The sequence below is a fragment of the Gobio gobio genome, assembly GCF_949357685.1.
Source record: "Gobio gobio genome assembly, chromosome: 16".
Taxonomy (NCBI): domain Eukaryota; kingdom Metazoa; phylum Chordata; class Actinopteri; order Cypriniformes; family Gobionidae; genus Gobio; species Gobio gobio.
Window position 1 is genome coordinate 22,758,723 of NC_137109.1, and position 10,797 is coordinate 22,769,519.

Consider the following 10,797-nt stretch of genomic DNA (forward strand, 5'->3'; position numbering starts at 1 on the left):
TGGTTTAAGGACCATGGTATCCCTGTTCTTAATTGGCAAGCAAACTCGCCTGACCTTAACCCCATAGAAAATCTATGGGGTATTGTGAAGAGGAAGATGCGATATGCCAGACCCAACAATGCAGAAGAGCTGAAGGCCACTATCAGAGCAACCTGGGCTCTCATAACACCTGAGCAGTGCCACAGACTGATCGACTCCATGCCACGCCGCATTACTGCAGTAATTCAGGCAAAAGGAGCCCCAACTAAGTATTGAGTGCTGGACATGCTCATACTTTTCATGTTCATACTTTTCAGTTGGTCAAGATTTCTAAAAATCCTTTCTTTGTATTGGTCTTAAAGGTCCCATGGCATGAAATTTTCATTTTATGAGGTTTTTCAACATTAATATGAGTTCCCCTAGACTGAATATTGTCCCCAAGTGGATAGAAATGTTGATCGGTGTAAAACCGAGTTCTGGCTGTCTCTCTCTGCCTTTGAGAAAATGACAGGCCAGACTAGCCAATCCTGAAGTCTCCTGGTTTGACGTCCACACAGGAACAGTTACCTCCCTTTCCTCCGCCCAGAGAATCTGGCACACCCATGCAAGCGCCATATTTGTCCTGGAGAGATCAAGGCTTGTGAACGAGTGAATGTTGGCAGTTTCTCAGTGTTTGGATGTACAAATGAAAACAGAAGTCTTTTTTCAGTTCCTTCTGATCTGTGATCAGTGATTTCTTATGTGTAGCTAATTATTTATTATTCGTGCACACACTGCGGCTTCTCTCTCTCCTGACAGAGCGGTGTTTTCATGTTTTCCATCTTGTGAGTCAGTGTTTTTGTACGTCCTCGTCGTGTCTATCTGTTCTAAAATGTGCATACAGTCATGAGTTTCTGCTCAACATCGGCAGACTCACATCTCTTTAGAGATAAACCTCACGCACGCCGAAGCTCGGGCTGCACTGACCGGTCGGCCTTCAACTTCCCTGACCCCCAGTACTGCATCTGGCCCACAGCGGAGGCACCAAACGCGGCGCGAGATTAAGCAGAAGGGGGGTAAGCGTGAGGGTATCCGGCTAGGCTAGCCAGCTTTCCCCACAATAAACTGGATTACATTTGATTACTGCTGTTGTGTCTTTGTTTGCGCTGTGTACTCAATGCGCGTCACTGACGCTTTTCATATGATTGGAACATATCTAAAAATGATGCTATAATCAACACTTACTAACTCGTTCATCTCGCTGTAATGGTACATTGCATGTGTTACAAAGTTGGTAGAATAATGATGAAGACGGACTCGGCGTGACTGGGACTCGTGTTTATTCAGAACTCTCAGATACAAACACAATAAACTCTCGCTGACAGACAGCGCTCTCACAACTCAGTAGTTACTATAAATAACTTTGTTAGCAATCGCTCCGTCTCCGTGATGTCCGGTTCGCGAACGAATCATTCTTTTGAATCGGTTCTTTTTAGTGAACCGAACCAGTTCACCAAATCGGACTGAATCGTTCTAAACGGTTCGCGTCTCCAGTCAGCGCTGATCCATAATTTACTAAAGTTACTAACTTTCTGACATGAGTGACAGCCCCTCCGCCTAGAAATAAACGAATAACCTGAAGTTTATTCTAGTAACAACAGTTCACTGAACTGAGACATGCTGAGAACTGATGTGAAGTGAACTCAGGTCCATCCGTCTCTCTGGCAGCAGCTCGTGCGTCGTAGACCTCGTTAAACCACGCCCCCTCCGCTCATTTCAAATGCAAAGATGTCAGCCAATCACAACAGTGGCCGTTTTTACTGAAGTCTCACAGCAGACACGCCTCTTGAAACAGGACATTCAGCCACAGGGCAAACAGCAGTATAGAAAAAATGCCTTTTATTTCTAAATTATGACATTTTATGTTGTAAAAATCATACTAACAATATAAGTACACCTCAGGAAACATTATAAAATAATAGAAAAATGCCATGGGACCTTTAAGTAATATTCAAATTTTCTTAGATACTGAATTTGGGATTTTCCTTAGTTGTCAGTTATAATCATCAAAATTAAAAGAAAAAAACATTTGAAATATATCAGTCTGTGTGTAATGAATTAATATAATATACAAGTTTCACTTTTTGAATGGAATTAGTGAAATAAAACAACTTTTTGATGATATTCTAATTATATGACCAGCACCTGTATTATAGTATTTGCTGTATTGCTTTTTTCTGATTTCAACCACATGTTTTTGCAGGCTTTGTGAGATTCATCTGTAAAGCATCAATCAAATCTAGTGTTTTTACAAATCACTTTAGACATCAGTCCATGCAGTGACACAGTAAAGTGCACTTCCGTTTGGAAAATATTTGATAGGAGTAACACCATCATTTTGTAAAAAAGGCATTTGTGCATGAAATAAACAGATCTGCACATGACAGATCTGTTATAATAATACATTTTCAGCGGCTTGCACAGATCACAGCAGAGGTATAAAAAGGTTTTGCTTGCTGGTGTTTAATAAAAGGACAAAAACTCTGGGGACTTGCGGCACAAAATTTCAAGCAGAAGAACTGTGTCTGGATCCTCGGCTGAGTTCAAAAATGAAATCATTGTATGGAATTGGAATTAGATACACACAAACACATCAAAGCTGGTTTGTTTCCCGGCAGATAAGTGTGGGAACGGCAGCCGGTATCATTTCAAATGTGAATTAGTTTCATCATTTACAAACATGTGGGATGCTATGTAATCATGTTATAGTTTCACTTTGAAACCAAACAGCCTAATGCATGGTGTCTGGGGAAATAATGAAAGGGCACAGTTGATTTCACATGAGCTGCATAAACAGTCAAAAAGGGACATTTTTCTGTCGATCTATCTACGTCATCATCTATCCACCCATATCATCCATCCTCATTATCATCATCATCCATCCTCCCTCATCATCCGTCCATCCATCCGTCCGTCCGTCCGTCCGTCCGTCCGTCCGTCCGTCCGTCCATCCATCCATCTATCTATCTATCTATCTATCTATCTATCTATCTATCTATCTATCTATCTATCTATCTATCTATCTATCTATCTATCTATCTATCTATCTATCTATCTATCTATCTATCTATCTATCTATCTATCTATCTATCTATCTATCTATCTATCTATCTATCTATCTATCTATCTATCTATCTATCTATCTATCTTCATCATCCATCCATCCATCCATCCAGAGCAGTCTGTTTTTCATCGGAGAGTAGTGCCTCGCTCTCTTTGTTTATGAGTAGCCATGCAACAATGAATAAAGGTCTTACCAGTTCAGTAAACATTCAGACAGAGCCTTTTTGTGTGCACTGATGTTAAATGTAGCCTCATTTCCCTTTCTGCATTCTTATTCAACACTGATGGATTTTTCCTCGGGGGCCAATAGCACTCATTGGAAATCAATGGGAATAAAGCATGAGGGAATTGGAGGAGATCAATTATTTTAAAAAATATGTTTGCCGTAAGGTCATTGTGGTTGGTTTTCTAATTTTGCGAGTTAATCAGCCATAACCCATGGGCGCAGAGAAGCAGAGTTTGGCTTTATGTTGTAGTCAACCCCCCTCATGCGCTCTTTTTTTCAGAGTCAGTGAAAATAGAGTGTTCTCAGGGAGGACAAACAGGGAGGCAGCTGGCTTGCAAGCATGTTTGTGTGTGTGTGTCCTATATTTAGGTCCTTTGCTTGTTCTGACAGCTGTTTATGTGTTCTTCAATTAAAAGCTGGCTTCAATATAGTCTAATGCATGTGCCATTGACGTCCCGTTTTTAATATTCACAGCCAGATGTAAAGCTCCATGAATGTTCCGTGCACACCCGCCACCACTACACTCATCCACACAGGACATATCAGATAATTTTTGTGCAAATGAACGTAATGTCCTCTGTAATGGGAGCGCTTGAGGTTTATTTCTGATGATGGCCTGTCAGGTCCAGAAGGCAAACAGGACCTTAGATGGCTCGCCTAGAGGTCGGGCAGAATGTCACAACATCACAGATGCCACACTGATGACAGTCTTTTCTTAATGGACATGCACAACAATATCAGGTCACCACTGAACTGAACCAGGCTGAAGTGGCTTGATGTTCTCATCATGGTGGAGTATCAGGATCCAGTGACATGTTCAGTCATTAATTCAATCATGCACAGTGTGTTCTTGTGCTGTGGTGTCACTGCCCACAGCGCCCAGAGCTGAAAGAGACAAAGCATTTCTCAATGGAGAATCATACGTGGAACATATAACCTGCCGAAGCAGAGCATAAGCAGAATGAGAGCACAGGTGCTCTGCAGATGGATGGTAAAGACATTTGGCAGGGGACCACCTGCTACTGAAACAGCTAACATTTGGTTTCCAATTTAGATTCAAGGCATTCAGACAAGGATAATTAAGATGATCCAATGTGACAGATTTTCAACAGCGTTTCGTGGTAGGGGGTTGAATATTTTGATTTGTGGTATTTTTTTAACACTGTGAGAAAAAAAACCCCGGCATCTATTTATAATCCATCTATCGTTTAGACAGATTAGGGACAGATTTACGACTTTGTTTCTTAGAATAGAGTTGCATCCGTCCTCATCATCCATCCGTCCGTCCGTCCATCCATCCATTCCTCCATCCATCCACACTCTTAAGAAAAAGGGTTCCAATTATGGTTCTTTGGCTTGTAACAATAGCAGAACCTTTTTTTTTAGTGCTAAATAGAACCCTTTTCATAAGGTTCCATAAAGAACCATGCTTTGAAAGTGGTGTTATAAACCTTTTTAATAATAGTTCATTTTCATTAATATTATTATATTAGTATCTTCAAATTAATAATGTTAGCATTATTACAGTTTTTTGAATGTGTACATTTTCAAAACTCTTAGGACAAAATCCAAACTGATCACACTTGTAACACAGCTAGTCATTCTTTCAAAACCTGATGTAATGCTTTCATTCAGTTTCACATATTTTCAGTCCACATAATCATTGTTTCAAGCACAAGATTTTGTAATATGTAAGTTTAGTACTTTTAACAATCAGTTCATTTAACAACAAACAATGCAAGATACATGTTTCAAATACCTATAGTAACAGGCTACAGATGCCACATAAGAAATTACGCTTACATTGCCTAACTTGTGTAATTGAATCCATAATGTTTCATAGTATCGATTCAAAAGGTCAAAAGGTGTGATGAAGTTACGACATGGCCATGAGGTTCTGGGCTATAGAACAGAGTTTGCTCTCAATACAGTAAATGTTCTCATTGTACCATATGACTGAATCTACTGGAGTTGAGCTTTATAAGGGTGAGTTACAGTAATGTGGCAGTCTCTACCATGGTAATCTGTTTACAGTATCACATGGCATACATACTGTAATGTAAAATGCTGTATTTGATGCCATCTGTCTTATCCATCCCTTATACTATATTCTGCTCTATGTTCACTCACACACACACCCATAGTGTATACATAGGCGTAATTATTTATATACTGTAAAAACTGTATATTCTCTCCCCCTACCCATCACACAAAACTTTCTGCATTTTTACATTTTCAAAATACATTCTATATGATTTATAAGCTTTTGTTCCTCATGGGGACCAAAAAATGTCCATGCAAGGACAAGGATTTAGGATATTGCCGTCTTTATAGGGACATTTTGTCCCCATAATGTCCATAATTTTGTTCCCATTTTTTCCCTGGCATCATACCAGGCCACACACACACACACACACACACACACACACACACACACACACACACACACACACACACACACACACACACACACACACACACACACACACACACACACACACACACACACACACACACACACACACACACACACACACACACACACACACACACACACACACACACACACACACACACACACACACACACACACACACACACACACTTTGAACATAGAGGTTATAATCTAAAATAATTTGCTTATACTGTAAAAATAATGAATTAATTACAATAATTACATAATGGTTATCCATTTTATCCCCTTATAAGCAAATCCATGGGGAGATCCAAAAAAAAAAATCTAAATAAGGGGAGAGAATATACAGTTTGTACAGTATAGAAACCATTACGCCTATGTATACACTATGGGTGTGAGTGTGTGTGTGTGTGTGAGTGAACATAGAGCAGAATAGGTTATAAGGTATGGATAAGACAGATGGCATCAAATACAGCAATTTACTTTACAGTATGTATGCCATGTGATACTGTAAACAGATTACTATGGCAGAGACTGCCACATTACTGTAACTCACCCTTATAAAGCTCAACTCCAGTAGATTCAGTCATATGGTACAATGAGAACATTTACTGTATTGGCAGCAAACTCTGTTCTATAACCCAGAACCTCATGGCCATGTCGTAACTTCATCACACCTTTTGAACTTTTGAATCGATACTATGAAACATTACGGATTCAATTACATAAGTTAGGTAATGTAAGCGTATTTTCTTATGTGGCATCTGTAGCCTGTTACTATAGGTACTGTAGTAGATAATTCAGAAACGAGGGTGATTTGAAACATGTATCTCGCATTGTTTGCTGTTAAATTAACTTATTGTTAAAAGTACTAAATTGAAAGAAGATCATATTCGGTGATTAAACCAAATGTTCTCATTACATATTACAATAATCTTGTGTTTGAAACAATGTTTATATGGATTTATAATATGTGCAACTGAATGAAAGCATGAGATCAGGTTTTGAAAGAATGACTAGCTGTTACAAGTGTGATCAGTTTGGATTTTTGTAGTTTTGAAAATGTACATCTTACTTGTGAAAATAGTACCAAAACTAATAAAACAAAACTGTAACCATTAAGATCAGTTGGATTAAATAATAGACAAATGTATTGAACTGAACAAGAAGAGATGCAATTTAAAAGTTTGATTGTAAAAGCTTTATGAGAGGCAGTTACTGTAGACAGTTATTTTGTGTAGTGAAAAGGATACGTTGTAGTTTTGTAGATTTTACTAACACGAATGCTGAAATGTTTGAAAAAAGTGCACTTTTTGATGATGATATGTTGTGATATTAGCACTAAGAGTTTTGAAAATGTACACTTTGCTTGTGAAAATAGTACCAAAGCGAATAAACCCCAGCATGTTGGGTCAGCTAGGTACTTTTATTTTATATTGACATGGCAAATTGTAGCAAAAAATACAATGCTCTAACAACAGTTGTTAGCTGAATACATTAATAAATCAAATTTGACATTGAACATGAAATAGATAATGAAGACCAAGTTCCTGTGAAATATCTTCACAATCCTCTGTCTTTACGTGTTTCATTATGTGTGTATTCTGTCTAACATAGCCTCCTCCTAATGCTAATATTACAGACACTGCAGGTAGTGTAATTTGATCAGTGGGAACTGTTTTAACCTTTTGTGGCAAATACAAGAGCGGCTTTTAACCTATAAAAAAGTTGTTATTCAGGTTGGTCTCGCGCAGCAGGCTCTTTGTTAAACACTCTGAGAGCGGCATAACCACACATACTGCACATACGGATGTAGCCATAATTAACAAAACATCAGAAGCAGGACAAAACAGAAGGTGCTGTAATATCCCAGAAACGGCAACTAGGAAGATACAAACAACAGATTGACACCCCCCAGCCAGCAGGAAACGTGAATGACACTGCTTAGAGACACCTTAACAGCATTTAGATTTACTGTTGATATCTCTCGGGCCTGGATAACACTGCAAAGATTTCAATATTTTAATCATTATAATGCTGCCTTCACATGCTTTCGGCATCATCGTAAATACCAGTTTCCTGGGTAAAAATTGCACATGAACGCCCTCTGATGTAGTGTTTACTATAGTGTTGTAGTCAGGACCACCTCAACCGAGACCAAGTCAAGACCAAGACTTTGTGGGGTTGAGACCAAGACAAGACCAAGACCAGACCAGCACTCCTTAAATTAATCTAAAAATCCATATCTACTGTCTGAGAAATGACTTATATTTAATGAACAAATACAATTACAATAGTAAGACACTATAGCGCTGTTACCAATCAAATCACTAACAATAAAATTCATGGCACAGAAGTTCCATCTGAATTGGTACAATTACACCTGCATACATAATGTTCAGATTAATTTAACATTAAAACGTTAACATTATTTAACAGTCACAGAATCCTTTAATTTGTTCAAAGCAGTTGTTATAAATCAATATCATTTGCAATCACGCTTATATTCATGAAAATAGCTCTCTTGCTCTTGCGATGTTGCTTAATTATATTATATGTTACATAAAAAAAAAAAAAACTAAATCTCAATCAAATTTTGAGCATTTTTGAGACAATGCTGCATTGATTTTGAACACGGCAGCACAGTAGCAAAAGAAAATATTTCAAAGAAGTTATTGATTGCATTTTAAGCTGTAAATTTTACATCAAATCACATTAATGATGTTAAATCAGACAATGCACCGCCAATTTAGTGATATCCTTGCAGTTGTGGTCTTGACTGGTCTTGAGATAAAATCCCGAGTCCTCCAAGTCCGAGACCAAGACAAGACCGAGGAGAAATTCAGTCGAGACCGAGACAAGACCAAGACCTTTAAAAAAGGGTCTTAAGACCGGTCTGGAGTACTACAACACTGTTTACCACTGGGAAGTTTGGAAATGCCAAAATCCCGAGATGGGCGTGCCATAAACTTTAAACATGGTGGCAGGTGTGATTGCCACCCCCCCAAAACAGCTAGGTCGTCTTGTCTTGACATTAATGTAGTGCATATTTACATGCACGAGTAGGCTAATCATTTGAAGCGTATTGTAGGCCTATGTTTGATACACAGCGAAAATAGCCTGCATTTGACTGAAATGACAGAATCGGCAGAAAGCGGACTAATGTTTATATGGTTGTCAGTGCATGGGGCACTACATATGATGTTGGTTTTCCTAATAAATAGGCAAGAATAAACCATGATTCCTGTTCATTCAAAGCACTTGAGGGAAGTGGGAATTAGGACATTTCCGATAGCACGTTAAGGCTGGCAGCATTAGTGACTATAGTTACAAAAGTAAATTATGCGTCGAGAGTAAGGAAATAGTGTGTAGCCTACATGTGGGTGGACAATTTTGATAAATGTAAACTCTCAGAAATAATGGCAGGAAACAATAGCCATATAATCAGTCCATGAATAATTGATGGCCTGTAATGGAAGCCTATAAACACCCATAGACCCATTCCCACAGAACTCGGATGACTTGATTACTTCAAACTGCAGAGAAAGCACAAATCGGAAGGAATGATTGAAAACAAACAAGGAAACCAGCAGAATGAAAAATGAAATGAGAAAGGTAATGGAATACCGTTATTATGAGCCAGTGATAATCTTTGTGTAAAGAGGAAACACTTAAAATTTGAGAAGAAAGGCTTATCAGCTGGTTTTTATGTAGCCATACAAACTGCTCCCTCTGCTGGCAAGATCTCTCTTGTCCTCCTCGCCTCTCTATCAGACAAGAGGCCAAAGAATTACAAATATGTCCCATTAAAACTTTTGCAATTACTCTCCAGCTCATCAAACACTCATTCTTACAGCAGCCAAAGGCTCATTCTGTCAGGATGTTAACCTAATCTAACCTAACCTAACCTAACCTAACCTAACCTAACAAGCTGATTAGAAAGAATCACTGCAAAATATGCATTTATCAGACTGCACTGAAACCCATGGATATGAAACTACAGCAAACCACAAACATAAAAAAAGAAAAGAAAACTCTATTTTAAAGAATATCTAAAAATCCCATATTCTGCAGGCTTACAAAACAGATAAAATATTCATGCACCCTTAAAAAATTTAAGTGAATGTCCTGAACTTGTGCAGAACGCAGAGCCAATATTAATGAATAATTTAACCGTGAGATGTTAACGGGACTTTGGGGTTTAAGGGATGTGTGAAATTGAAATCCCATAGATTCAAAACAGATGTCTGGATTTTTTTTTCATTGCAGGGTAAAGTAGGAGATGATTTATGTGTTGACTAAAGCTGCAGTCATCAGCAGCAGCAGCAGAACTCCCATCATCATTAGGCTTGTCTTGTCTTATCTGTCAGATATACTGCTTATTAATCTGTCTGACTGAAGCATATGCTTATTCATGTAGGGAGAATCTTATGAAGATAGAGTTCCCTGATGGGGTTGTTTCAATGAAAACCTTAGATGACACATGAAATTATAAGGCAATAAACACGATCCAACTGCTTTTATTCACCACTAGATGGTGGCAGCATTACTTCAAAATTAACTTGGAATCTTGGACCTTGCAATGAAATTCATTTCAAAGTATCTCATCCAGCTATTGATCTGACTCTGTGTATCGTGCGTCTTGTTTATAGAGTATGGCACATTACACAACTACAGTAAATTTTGGTTCCCACCTTTTAAACCATTAAAGGCGCAATTTTAGCCCATCATTACACTCTAAAAAAAAAGGCTCGTAATCATAGGGGAACCTTTTTTAGTGTGGTTCTTCAGCGGTTCTTCAGAGGTGCTATATAGCACCTTAGTCAAAGAACCGGTGAAGAACCTCTGAAGAACTGCTGAAGAACCACTGAAGCACCAAAATTGGTGCTATATAGCACTAAAAAAGGTTCCCCTATGATTACGAGCCAAGAACCATTTTTGGTGCAATATAGAACCTTTTTTTTTTTTTTAGAGTGTAGGCCTAGTTCACTATAAATTGTTGACTTTGATGTTGATTTTGGCCTGTCCATCATCAGAGATCTGAACAGAGGTTGTATTCAACAATCCAAAATCA